We start from the raw sequence: 14,495 nt of genomic DNA, 5'->3' as shown, positions 1-14,495 counted from the left end.
AAAATGGGCTTTATTGTCCATGTAAATTCAAAATAATATATTTTCAATTATATTAAAAATAGTATAAACTTATAATGAAAATCACTAGTTTTCTGTCCCAATATCCTATCTTCCTCTCCTCCTCCCATAAGGCTATTTCCTCTGGTTTTTTTGTTTGTTTGTTTGTTTGCTTTTTTACTTGGAGTAGTTGGAGTAGTTTTCTTGGAGTAGTTTTCTCTGCAGTGAACCAAATATGGTCTACATTTTATAATTTTGTCCAGGATGAATCTGTGAGGTGCCTAGAGCCTGAGTTGCCTTTTTACTGAGAACTCATGTATATTCATTACGATTTCAAGAGCAATGAGGAAATAGAAGGTGCTTAATACGATGGAAGGTATCTAATTTCAGAGAGTAATCTATGTCAAAAATGGTCTCTATTGAGAGAGGAAAATTCCTGTAGCCTCCCATTTACAGCTCACGTGTTCTTTTCAAACCCCATACTATTTTAGGGGACTATGATGGAAAGGAGAATACTAGTTATTCACAGTGGTGTGTCTTTCTCACCGCAGCATTCCAACATGACCATCGGACACACACTTGAGCTATTATGTATGCATCTATCTATCTATCTATCTATCTATCATCTAGCTATCTATTTTTACTTTAGAGAAACAGAGGACAAACAGATGAGAGAGAGAGAGAGAGAGAGAGAGAGAGAGAAAAAATCTTAACCAAGTTCCCCACTCAGCTCAAAGCACAATGCAGGGTTCCAGCCCATGACCCTGGGATTATGACCTGAGCCGAAATCAAGACTTGGACGCTCAGCTGACTGAGCCACCCAGGTGCTCCAGCCGTGTTTCATTTTTACGATTTTTCCTCCCACTCTTACCTGCAAGCTGCTTTCCTTCATCCTGAAAATACCTTTGTCATCATTGGGATAGCAACGACTTCTTTTATGTAACAGTCTTTCTACTAAATATCTCTTTTCCCTTCTAACATGTAATTTCTGATATATTTTAGGGGGAGAAACATTATTTTACTTTTGTTCTCTGTTTTTTATTACGAAATGGGCAACATTGCACATGGAAGGATCTAGCCAAGTAAATATCTCAGTGTTGAATATAAAACTAAAGAAAGAATGTGAGGAAATGTTTAAAAAAACACAAAATAACAGTATAATATTGCCAAGATATTATTCTTCCTTATCCTTATCCTTCCTTAATTTTATCCTATTACCTAAGTGTATTACCCTGAATATAGGTAATACATGTTACATATTGATGCATATCACAGTATGGTAGGCTTAGAAACTTAAAACAGCATATGTTTGTATGTCATAATAATATCTGTGGACCAGAAGCTGGGCCTGGCCTAGTCCTTAGCTCAGTGCTTCACAAGGCTGGAATCAAAGTCTTGGCCAGGCTGCATTCTCATCTGAAACTTAGAGCCCCCCTTCCACGTGTATGCAGGCTGGTGGCAGAATTCCGTTCCTTTTGGTTGTAGGACTTTGACCCTCAAGCCCCATGGACTGCCCCCTCCATACACAGTCACTTCAGGAATGCTTACTTCTTCAGGCCAGAAGGTGCACACTTCTCTCTCTCTCTCTCTCATGTCTGGAGTCTTATTTTTTAAGTATTCAACTAATTGTCAGGTATCCACAACACGTCTTTTGACTAACTGAAAATTGGCTAATTTGTAACCTTAATCACACTTGAAAAATCGCCAGATCTTTCCATGTAATGTAGGAAAAAGAGACTGCCTGATTTCAAATACCCCATCACTCCCACAGGTGTATAAAATTAACAAGAAATGCAAATAAAACCAAACAAGACCCATGGCCTTTCAGCATCTGATGATTCAGAGTATCACCACTTTCAAATTAGCTGTAGGTAGAGAAAAAATTGAACAAGGCAGTTGCTCCAGCCTGCTACTTAATGCGCACGGTGCAGCGTTGGGGGATTCGTCCTTAAAATATTCTAGGAAAAAGACAACAGAAGATGTCGGTGGAGCACAGACATACTCAACCCAGGAAGATTAAACTGCAATCATAAACTCCAGAATACTTAACGTAGTTTGGGACCTGGTAGTTTTATAAGGCGTTTGACACATAAGACAGGTGAGAAACTTGGAAAAACACTATTTTCTCCTGTGAAAGAAAGAGATAATAAGGAAGAGGTGATTCCACTTAGGTGTGGATGAAAGTAAAAAATAATAATAATTATTATCATGGAGATTTAAGAATCCCGAAGAAAGGAAAAAAAATAACCTTGCCTTTGCCTGCACCTCCCCACCCAACCTTCCTTCCATAAAGGAAACTGCACAGAACTGCACAGAGCCGACAGAAGAGGGCGCTCTCTAACCGGGAACGTTGACCACTAAAAGAATAATTAGAGAAAAAAAAAAAAAACCACAGACTACATCTACATGAAACTTCTTTAACAATTCAAGGAAGTGAATAAAGTATTTTTTTTTACCTACAGAAGGTCATCCATCTGTAACAAAGAAAACCACAAAAGCTGATAAAAACGGTTGTGCAACACTGCACTACAATATTCTCACAGTCATGAGAGCAGAAATGCAAAAAAAAAAAAAAAAAAAAAGGGTGAACTGAAGCAGAAGTGGATGAAACTCAGCAAAGCAAAAGACTGCCCAAAGGAAAAGTGATGAACAGAGATTGACAAGGCAAATGGAAACAATAAGAACGCAGGTGCTGTAAGCCTTGCTCAGAGACCAGAAGTACGCCCAAAGAGGATTCCGTGAGGCCAAAAAAAGACGCTTTCTAGTCTTAAACGATACGTGCAACTCTGAAGGTTAAAAATTCATGAACCTATTAATTAACAGTGACTATACAATATAAAAATTACAATAGATGCAAGAAGAAATAATAACACATTGATAACTTTAACAGTGACTTTAAAAGGCCCCGCTTAATATAAGACAGCAAGTTTGAACACAAAACCAAGTTATATTATAGATGTTCTAAATAATCCAGGGTGCCACTCTTTCCCTGTACATTTTTACCCGACCTTGCATTAACATGGATAGTCATGCATTTTTTCAGCTATTAGGGGCTACAGATGTTTGTTAAAACAGCAAAATGGGGCGCCTGGGTGGCTTGGTCAGTCAAGCACCCAACTCTCAATCAATATGGTAGATATATTAGGTATATATTGACAAGTATACAGTGATAGTAGAAAATATACTTTCTTTTCAAATGTATTTGAAACCTCCACAAATATTAGATATAGATAATTTAGAAAAAGAAAGGTAAGGATACTTTCTCGTCTGTATGAACTACATACAGATACTTATGTGTGTGTATGTAAATATTAGAAGTATGGATGTGTTTGTGAGGATTCTAAAGCATTTTACTTTGCAGAAAAAGCCTTAAGGTATTCCATTGGAATTATCTCTACTCCTTATTAACATTGTTCTGTGATATAACCAATGTACCTAGGCTAAAAACCATAGATAGAAAGATAAAAATATTTTTAAAACTCTCTATATTTGCAAAGTGTGGTAATATACCTAAATAATATGCGAGAGTTGATGATAAACATAACTCTAATAATAAGAATAAAAAAGTTAACAGATTGTGGAGTTAGCATGCAAAAATAAATAGAATTCTTTTCACAAATAAAACCAGTAAGAAGATGTGATGAATGAAAAACTCTACTTACACTAATGATAAATACGATGAAATATTTGGGAATAAGCTTAACAAGAACTATTCAAAAATCTATATTAAAAATGTAAAACATTCCTGGAAGACAAAAAATACACTTTAAAAAGGTAAGGACATCTATTTTTGTTTAGGATTTTTTCTTTTTAAAAATTTTTAATGTTTATTTACTTTTGAGAGGGTGAGAGGGAGAGCATGACCAAGGGAGGGGCAGAGAGAGATGGAGACACAGAATCCGAAGCAGGCTCTGACAACACAGAGCCCGACACACGCTCCAACTCGTGAACCGCAAAATCATGACCTGAGCTGAAGTTGGACACTCAACTGGGTGCCACTCAGACATCCAGAGGATCTTTTCTTAAATTGATTTATAAATTTGAAGTGATCTCAATGAAAGTCCAATGACTGGTGGATCTGGGCAAGTTGACAGTGAAGTTTACATGGAAAAATAAACAGAATATGTAGATTGCAAAAGCATAGCTATAAGGAAGTGCTAGACATACCACAAAAGTCTCCAGTTAAAATAGTGTAGTTGGCAATGACACACAAATAAACAGACCAAAGGAATAGAAAACAAAGGTCAGAAATAGTAGCAACTATATACAGAAATTTAGATTATGAGAAAAGTAGTGTTCTTAAATAAGATAGATGTTTATGATCAACAAAATTCTAGTATAGAAAAAAACATAAAGAGACCAAACATAAACGTCATAATGCATACTTATATTAACATTTAGTATGTTTGGTGGAACATCAAAAAAAAAATGACTCAGACTTACAAATTTTGGACATTACACTCATTGTTGACATCACTCTTCATGATCATGAAGTTCTGGTAATGTGAGTCCACATTCTACCAACATGGAGTTATTTAGGGGGGAAAGCCAATATCAAGTATTTTTAATATGAGCAATTGAATATAAATGGCTTATATATCATAAATCAATTGTATGTGAAAGAAACCCAGGCCTCTTCCAGCCCTCAACTCCTCCACCAATTCAGTGTTCGCACATTGGCTGTCAAGCCTCTCATGAGATTTTCTGTTTTCCCCACATACATCCACAAAGTTATATATGCAGCTAGAAATACTCCAAGTACAATCTTCACTAGCATTAAGAGAAGGATATATTTCCAAAAAAGTAATTTTATTAGTGACGATGGTACAGTAGTTCAAATTTAAGGGCTCTAGGGGCTTAGACAAAGCCGAATTTGAATTCTTACTTGAATTCCTATTATATTTGAGGCCCTGAGCAAATGATTTTATTTTCAGAGTCTTAGCTTTCTCATCTACACAATGGGACTATGTACTTCGTGAATTTGCTGAAGTAAAAATAAATACCTGCACAGCATGCATATAAAACAGAAGCGAGAACAGCACTAAGTTGTGCACTAAATTGACTTCCTTGCTGGCTTCTTATTCTAGATTTCTAGGACTCTTTGCCACAGCACTATCTTCAAAGGAGAGACACTAACAGGGATAGGGAAGCAAAGGTATGAATAATCTCACAGAAGAATAAAGTAATTTGCTAAAAAGTTATGGAGTTAGAGGTCTGAACAGAATGTCTTTTCCAATATGTCACTGGCCAGATGACTATGTATCAAAAAATGACCTAGAGACGAAATGATACTTTCATTTATTTCATTGACAATTATGGCATGACTCTTGTTAAAAAATGGTAGCTGTTTCTAGAGGAGTCTATGACTTGTGTTCTAATAGTTGGAAGTCTTTGAGAAATACTTGGAAATATGTAGTTCACATGCTGATTACTTCTAGATTTTCTCAGAGCTCAGGTAATTCATTCCTTAATTAAATGAATTTATCACATATATATATATTTTTTCTTGTCTTAAGGCTTCTTGTCTTAATCTTATCCACAGCAAAGAAGTCATTTGTACATTTGAAGGTCTTTTTTTCCTAATAAATCCTGAAAATTCCTTTCTAAAAGTCATGGGTTAAACACTGCACATTTCTTTTTTATGACTGTTACACACATAACTTAAGAAATTTGTTATCCCCATTTTTTTCTAGTTATGTTATTTCATCATGGACTTTAATTGAAAGGTATTTGACATATAACATGTACATGTAAGGTGTACATCATAGTAATTTGATACATTTATATGTAGTAATATGATTACCACCAGGCAATAATTAGCATCTCTATCACATTACACAATTATTTCTTTTCAGTGGTTGGAATATGTAAGTTTTAGTCTCTTAGAAACTTTATGATTATAATACAATATAGGTGTCTATACTCACTATATTATTTTTGAGCTCTCTATAGCATATTTGCTAGTGCCTTAAACATCTGTCCTAGTCCTCATTTTATTTCTAGTTATATATTACAACAAAAACAATGAAAACTGAGACCCAAAATTCAATTACAGCATACAAAGACTCAAGGAATAGGTGAGCAGCTCTTTCATTTATTTACCAAGATATAAATCCAATAGGAATGCAAAGAGGAACAGTTCCCTTGAATGAAGGCTGATTGAGCAAAGCTGCACCTACACAATAAAAGATGTAGATTAGAAAATAATAATGAAAAATGTTTGAACTCTAAATATATGCACTGTGATTCCTGCATATTTGCACAGTTTTGTGTCTACATCTATGTTGTTTCAAAGTAATAGATCATAGGGGCGCCTATGGCTCAGTTGGTTAAGCGTCCAACTCCAGCTCAGGTAGTGATCTCATGGTTCATGGGTTCAAGCCCCGCATCAGGCTCTGTGCTGACCATTAGCTCAGAGCCTGGAGCCTGCCTTGGATTCTGTGTCTCTCTCTCTCTCTCTCTGTCCCTCCCCTCTTCATGCTCTGTCTCTCAAAAATAAGTAAATGCAAAAAAAAAAACCAAAACAAAGTACTAGATCATAAATTTATGAAGGGGGAGGGGGAGGAGGGGGAGAGAGGAAGGAGGAGGGGGGTGATAATGGAGGAGGGCACTTGTGGGGAAGAGCACTGGGTGTTATATGGAAACCAATCTGACAATAAACTATTAAAAAATAAAATAATTTTTGGTAGGAAAATCAAGTAATTTTTGATAGGCATGTATTAACAAAAAAATAAAATAAATTAATCACAGCAGATTAGGTAAATCACTTATCCTTACAATTCAAATCTAGTAAAAGGCAGGAGGTAATAAATACAAGAATGAGTTAGATTATGATGATTATGATAAATAGTACAGAGATCCACAAAGCAACATTTGGTTCTTTTGAAAGGCTGACAAAACACATAAATACTTGCAAAATTTATAAAATAAAAATTTTGGAAGGCACAGATAAATATTTTTAGGCATTATAAGGGGACACATATAGAGATATAGAAATGAAATAGTTTGGAAAGTTAAAAGAAAACTGATAACTTTAGTGGAAACAAATTTGAAAGTGTTAACGTTTTGCTAAGAGAAATGTTTAGGCAAATACAGGTTATCCCAAGCCTGAATATTTTTAAAACCATGAAAATATTATTTAAAAATTTTTAAAAGTTTATATATTTAAGATTTGGGGAGGGGCAGAGAGAGGGAGACAGAGGATCCAAAGCAGGCTGTGAGCTCACAGCAGTAGAAATGCGGGGCTCCAACTTATGAACCAGGAGATCATGACCTGAGCGGAAATTAGTAGTTGGCTGCTTACCCAAATGAGCCACCCAGGTGCCATGAAAATATTATTTTTTTAACTCTTTCCATAAAGAAAAACAGAGGACTTCAGAAAGATTTCTTTGAAAATTTCATGGTTATATTTTTCAGTTTCATATAAACTATTCTGGAAAATAGAAAAAGAGCATTTCTAAATACATTCATTTCATAAACTAAGTTAACATTGACCAGGATAAAATTGCTATTTAAGGACACAGATAGTTTAATACTACATTGAATAAGCTTGATTTCACATTACTGCTTCTTTATAAGTATATAAAATATTATGGATTTTTAAAAACATTTTATTTATTTTTGAGACAGAGACAGAACACAAGAGGTGGAGGGGCAAAGAGAGAGGGAGACACAGAATCTGAAGGAAGCTTCAAGTTTTGAGCTGTCAGTACAAAGCCTGATGCAGGGCTTGAATCCATGGACCATAGGATCATGACCTAAGCCGAAGTTGAACGCTTAGCTGGCTGAGCTGCTCAGGGGCCCCGATATTATGGATTTTAAAAATACAATTGATACATAAAGCAAACCTAGAATATAAAGGAAAGTATTCTCTCTTCTAGACTTCAGATTCAAGGACTTGAGAATGCTTTTGACAACTCATGAAGGTTATTTCTTTCCTACTTTTTATTCCTTGGTTCTTTTTGTTACTTAAATAATCTTTAACTTTATATTTATACGTATATATGTTTATATAAATATATTTATGTTCTAGTAAATGGAATTATATATCATTAGGTTCTACTTTATCTTCTACAGTAAACCATAGGGATCATTAACATTATAAATAATTGTTATGAATTAAGTTTATGCTGCATAAAATCATTTAAACAATGAACAATTACTATTACTAGAGTACAGGTGTTATAAAACTGAAGCCTATTAAAAAAATTACCCAAGCTTACTTTTTTTTTTTTTACTTTCTTTTACTTTTAAAAACAAGTATTGGCTTCAATATTTGGCTTACTCTCAAATATGTCCCTCTTAAAAAATGACTTTATAACATCACTCCATTTTACTGGAGAAGATGATTTGATTCTTATGATTTCTGGAAAATAAATTTGAATTATATTTGGAGATATTTTGGACTATTTCAAAAATATTGTAACATCATCCTAAACTTCTTACTTAAATGGTTATGGTGATTTATGGAATAAATATTCAGGCACTTATGTTTCAAGAACATTATTCATCCATTCTCCCAAACCCTGTACATCAAAATTTCTTATGCACTCATGTATTTCCCACAGTCTTGGTGGTAACACACAAAACATTGCTGTTGCCAACATTTTGGATTAATGACCATGTTTTCCTTCATAGTAATGGAAAATGTTAAACAATGCAAAATTTTAAGCTGGGAGGTCTAATGCTGCAATTTGCTTAACTCAAGCAGTATGTCTGAAAAGGATGGGGTTAGGGTTAGGGTTAGGGTTCTGTTCTTTGTTATCAATGTCTGTAAACATATTTTGCATCAGTGTGACTGTTTTTATCTTTCTTTATGTACATTAATTCTATATTCTTTTTAGGTATGCAACGCGAAATAAGGTATTTTTTTTAGATATTATAATGGGATCATATTCGAAGACATACTCAGTTCTCAGTAACAAGAACAGTATGGGTGGAGGGAGAAGACATTGAGATTGTATGGTATTTAAAAAAAAATGTGTCCTACTATCACTGGCTGGCCTAAGGGCAGGCTGTTGTGATAATGAATGATGTGCAAAGAGATGAAACTTAAGACCTAGTCAAAGCCTGTTTTGGTACATGAAAAAAGTATTTATCAGCTAGTTTTAGTTGGTTTTCAGATTGGAGCTAATATTAAAATCAATGGTGATTTTTAAAGAAAGACCTCAATCAGGCACTGAAGAATGGAAAATAAAATTCAATTTCTGGTATTAATAGTTTTTTCTGGTTAAGGAGTTTTAAGACAGGGTTCAGTTTCTAGCACATCATTGAAAGATCAGGTAAAAAAAAATTGAAGAAAAAAATAGTCACATAGATGTGTCCACACTGTTGGTGATGAAGGAAGGAGGGTGAAGGGTATGGGGAAGGCAGAGAGGGTATGGAGATAGTTGGGAGGCTAAATGGGAAACTAGAAATTACTCAAGATATTGGTTTCATTGAAGAAAGACTAAGTCTAGGACATATCTGCTGGTTGAACACAGGTTGCTTATTTCCTTTTATACTGCTCAGAATTGAGTCCAAAACTAAAAACAGACTAAGGGCCGATTAGAGGAATTCCAATTCATGATGTACCCAAGAAGGCAAGGGGAAAAAAATCAATATGAATATCCCATTTATTTTTGTGTTACCTCATTAGGGGCAGGAACACGATGACTTATGAGTAATAGTACAGCTATAATTTATTTCATAGACAGTGTGTATGTGAGTTTGGCAGGGTTTAATGAATTGTGAGATCATTAATTTTCTGAAGTTTGAACTTAAACTCTGCTGTAAAAATAGATTCTGTAGGGAAGAAGCTTTGCTAATAAGTATCAGGGTGTTTGTTTCTTTAGTATCTCGTGTCTCAGTAACTTTCTGTATGTGTGCATGTTTGTTGCCATTACTAAGCATAATCTCCACAAAAGCCTGCCTTTTTCAGCAGTGTATGCTCAACACCAAGAACTGATTCAGAGAAAGACCTCCAGAGTGAAATGTTGAATCAACAATACTCCATTACATGCTCAGCGTGACTTAGAGTCATGGGATTTCTTGGCATTGGTGAAATGCAAGAGTCCGTGTTAAAATTTATGGTTGTACTACTCTCCCGGATACGAGTAGGTGTCTACCTCTCCTAGCTCCCTTGAGTTTAAGACAGTACTTACCGTTTACTTCTTTATTCCTATAAAATATTTCTCAGGGCTTTAGTAATTTGTAGTTTGCTCTCAAACCCCTTTCACTCACTTGTATGCTCTAAGGCCTAAATAAATTCAAAACAGAGTGTATTTGGGAACAAAATGATTTCCTCATTTCTGTATTAATTCTTCTTATTCACAAACAGACAAGTAGATATGTGGAAACTACCAGCTTCCCACATTGGGGATATATTATTTGCTTCATCTCAAAAGATGGAGTATTCATCTCAAAAAATGGAGTCTTATAATAAAAATGCTAATAATAAATGTGTACAGGTGAAACATGGCCAGATGGTTGCTGAGGATGGCCAAAATTCTGGCTATTGTATCTGCAAGAAGACAGCATATTCAGAGGAGATAAAATCCATCAGAAACGAAGAAAGAAAAGAAACACCTGAAATTTTCCAGGGTGATGACTTCAACTATGAGAAATATTTACTTAGCTAAAATTAGATGTAATTAAACACTAAAGTCCATATATTACAATTGACCTTTAATTCATAATATATGACAGGATAAATACTCTTAGCAATATATGAGTAACATGGGATAATACAGAGAAAATAAAGAATGTGATGGAACATTTGGGGAGAAATATTAAATAAATCCCATTTTAAGATATTCAACTATTCCAGTACTTTCAAAATAAGTTTTGTCACAACAATTATAGAAAAATGTCCAGAAAATAGATCTGATTCACATATGGTAAGAATTCCACCAGAAAATTTGATTCTCCAAAAACAATCAAATGGGCATTCTAAGACTAAAGAGAAACCTTGACATGAGGAACTCACGGATACGTTAAGAGGCAGATTGAAAGAAAAGAGGTACTATTGGTGGACTCAAAGTATGGTCAGTATAAATATACATGAACTGAAGCACAGAGACCAGCTAAAATAGAAAAATAAAAACAGGTAAATGGATGAACAAACTGTGTTACATACTCAACAGTACAAATTTATGTGGACCTGGGGTTGCAGGATGGAAGGAAAGAAAGAATGGGACCAAAAAAAAAAAAAACAAAACACCCAAAACAAAATAAAATGAAACCTGCCAAATTCAGGGACAGAAATAAAACCATACCAGGGCACCTCACAGTCCAAATGCTGAAAACTAAAATATTAATAATAGCTAGAAAAAGAGGACAGCAACAGTAAGCCCAAGCTGTTAACTTCTTAACAGAAAGAGCGGAGGGCAGAATTTAATGGTGGCAAAAAAAAGCTACCAAAACAATATTACATATCCAATAAAAAGACCTTTTAAAGATGAAGGCAAAATAAAGGGATTTAAGAAAAATCAAACTTTTCCAATTTGTCAACAGCAGCGGGATTGATAGTAATGGAAGTAAGAAACGGAGTCCAGGGCGGGGCTGGAACACCTGAACCAGGAGATCATGACCTGAGCCAGTAGGACACTCAAACCGCCGAGCCACCCAGGTGCCCTTGTCCACTCTAAATAAATATACATACACCAATCAGATTATGGACATATTGGAGGCAGGGTGTAAGAGAAAGAGAGACTTCAAGGACAATTCCACGTTTTTGTTTTAGCTTTTTATTTTGACATAAATTTACACTTTTATAAGAAGCCTGAAGAAGTAGTACCAAAGATTACTGTATACCCTGCATCCAGACTACTTAAATGTTAAAACTACTATTATATTTACCATATTCTTCCCACTCTTTCTTCTCCTTCTCATCCTCTTTTCTTCCTCCTCCCCCACTCTCAATTATTGTCATTGTGCCCTAGCAATTTGGAAGGTTATTTGTCAACATTCTTTCAAAAGCGGTTGAAGTTGCTTTCCTGCAGAAACTGTTAGTATTGTTAATAGGCAGACAATTGTTCAGCTTGAATTATAAACTTTTGAATGCAATCTTTCGCACTCTGCTGTTAGGAAGGTTTGGGGCCATGAATTATCATGAAGGCTCATTTGTGGTTATAAATACCCAATGAAGATTTTTATTTTCTCCTCCATTTCATCAGAGGTCAAGACTGGTACAAGAGTGCAAACTTTAACTCAACATCTTAGGTTTTCAGGTGGGTCTGTCTCTTGTACAAAGCCAGATTAGCAATGGAAAGCAGTTTATTAACTCAGCACATATTGCATTGAAAAGACCTGAAATAAAGCATAATTCAAGGCCTCAGCTTATAAATGCATCTTATTTATATAGCATCTTCTCAGAGAACAGTACATTTGTGTTAAAATTATAGGATAAAGACAAGCGATTTAAAGTTTCCAAGGGTTGCAAACTGTGGGAAGGTAAAGGTACTGGAGGCAGGCAATGAAGTAAAGTTTGTTTGCACATTCCTCTGGTGCCCATCTCTGGGCTAAGTCTGTCTTTGGTTAAAGGAGAATTTATATCCTGCCTTTAAGCAGAAAGGGGAAGTTAGAGAGATACAACTTTTCCCGTGTTTTCTTCTTCTCCTTTTTCTACTTCCTCCCTCCTGTCTTCCTTTACCATCTTCTTTCTCTTCCTCCTCTTTTCTTTACTTTTCTTTTTTTTCTTCTCTTTTCTTTCTTTCATTTTTAGCGATGAAAGGGAATCATCATAGTTCCCTCCCCCAATGCCATCCCCAGATTTATTGAGATATAATTGACATATAATATTGTGTAAGTTTAAGGTATACAGCGTGATGATTGGATACATGTATACACTGCAAAAATGATTAGCACAATGAGGTCAGTTAACAAATCCAGCAGGTCACATAATTACCATTTGATGGTTGTGGTGGAGCGGGGAGAGTAGTTCAGACTTATTCCCTTAGCCACTTTCAAGTATACAGTCCAGTATTGTTACTTTAGTCACCGGGCTGTACAGTAGAATCCCAGGATTTATTCATTTTATTTTTAAAAAATTTTTAAGTGTTCCCTTATTTTGGGGAGAAGAGAGACAGAGCGTGAGCAGGGGAGGGGTAGAGAGAGGGAAACACAGAATCTGAAGCTGTGCCGACAGCTCAGAGGCTGAGGTGAAGCTCAAACCCAACCACGAACCTTGAGATCATGACCTGAGCCGAAGTCAGATGCTTAACCGCCTGAGCCACCCAGGCGCCCCAGGATTTATTCATTTTATAACTGGACGTTTGTACCAAGTGGCCGACAGCTCCCTGTTTCTCCCGTCTCCTAGTCCCAGCAACCACCATTCCACTCTCAGTTTATATGCTTCAGCTTTTTTACATCATACATATGTGAGATGATACAGTATTTGTCTTTCTATGTCTGCCTTATCTCACTTAGCACCATGTCTTCTAAGTTAATTTCATGTTGTCCCAATCGTCAGGATCTCCTTCCCTTTTTATGGCCAAATAATATTCCACTATTTTTTATAAATCACATTTTCTTTATCCATTCATCTACTGATGGACACTTAGGTTGTTTCCATGTCTTGGCTTTGAAAATAGCAATGTAATGAACATAGGGTGCAGATATCTTTAAGACAGTAATTCAAGCTGCTTAATTTTTTTTTTTAGCTCAAAATATCTGTGTGACAGAGCCATATTCTGGAATGATGTATTCTATTTGCTTCACTATGAAGGGTCCTTGTTACTAGTTCCTGAAATGTAGGTCTTATTTGTTAATCTTTATATAAAATTGTAGCCTTTGATTGTTTCAGCTCTAGAAAAATAACTTGTATTTAACCCCTTAGGTAAGGTGACCTCTAAGCTTTATCTTGCAATTCCAGTGCCCCTTGAAAACAATCAAAATAGAAACTAAGGTTCCCAAGTTTATTGTAAAACTTCAGAGAGTATGTCAGTTTCTGTGGTTGCTTTTCTCTGGGGATTCCCATTTTTACTGAACTGTGACATTCTACAGAGTTTTTACCCTCTTGTTGGTTTAGCAATGCTTTCTCTAAGCTGTAATATATTATACAATAGTATAAAATGTCTTTGTTATTTTCAGTGGGACCTAATATCAGACTATTTCCCTCTCTTAATTCCAGAAACAGAAACATAGTGCAATTTAGATTGCTTTATTTTTTCAAAGCAAGCATTGCTGTTTTGCATGTTCTATGATTTAAGTATTTAGTAATAACATCTTAAAACAAATGTGACGCAATGTTAAATTTTGTTAACTGTAATTGGTGCCTATTCCAACTTTACACAAGCATTTAAAAACTAATTTGGGTTGGGGCACCTGGGTGGCTCAGTCGGTTAAGCGACCAACTTTGGGTCGAGTCATGTGACTTCCAGCCCCCCTGATGGCCCTGTGCTGACAGCTCAGAGCCTGGAGCCTGCTTCAGATTGTGTTTCCTACTCTCTCTGCCCCTCCCCCACTTATGCTCTATCTCTCTCTGTCTCTCAAAAATAAGTTTAAAAATGTAAAAAAAA

The sequence above is a fragment of the Suricata suricatta genome, chromosome 10, assembly GCF_006229205.1.
Source record: "Suricata suricatta isolate VVHF042 chromosome 10, meerkat_22Aug2017_6uvM2_HiC, whole genome shotgun sequence".
Classification (NCBI taxonomy): Eukaryota; Metazoa; Chordata; class Mammalia; order Carnivora; family Herpestidae; genus Suricata; species Suricata suricatta.
Note: the sequence above shows the minus strand (reverse complement) of the source record.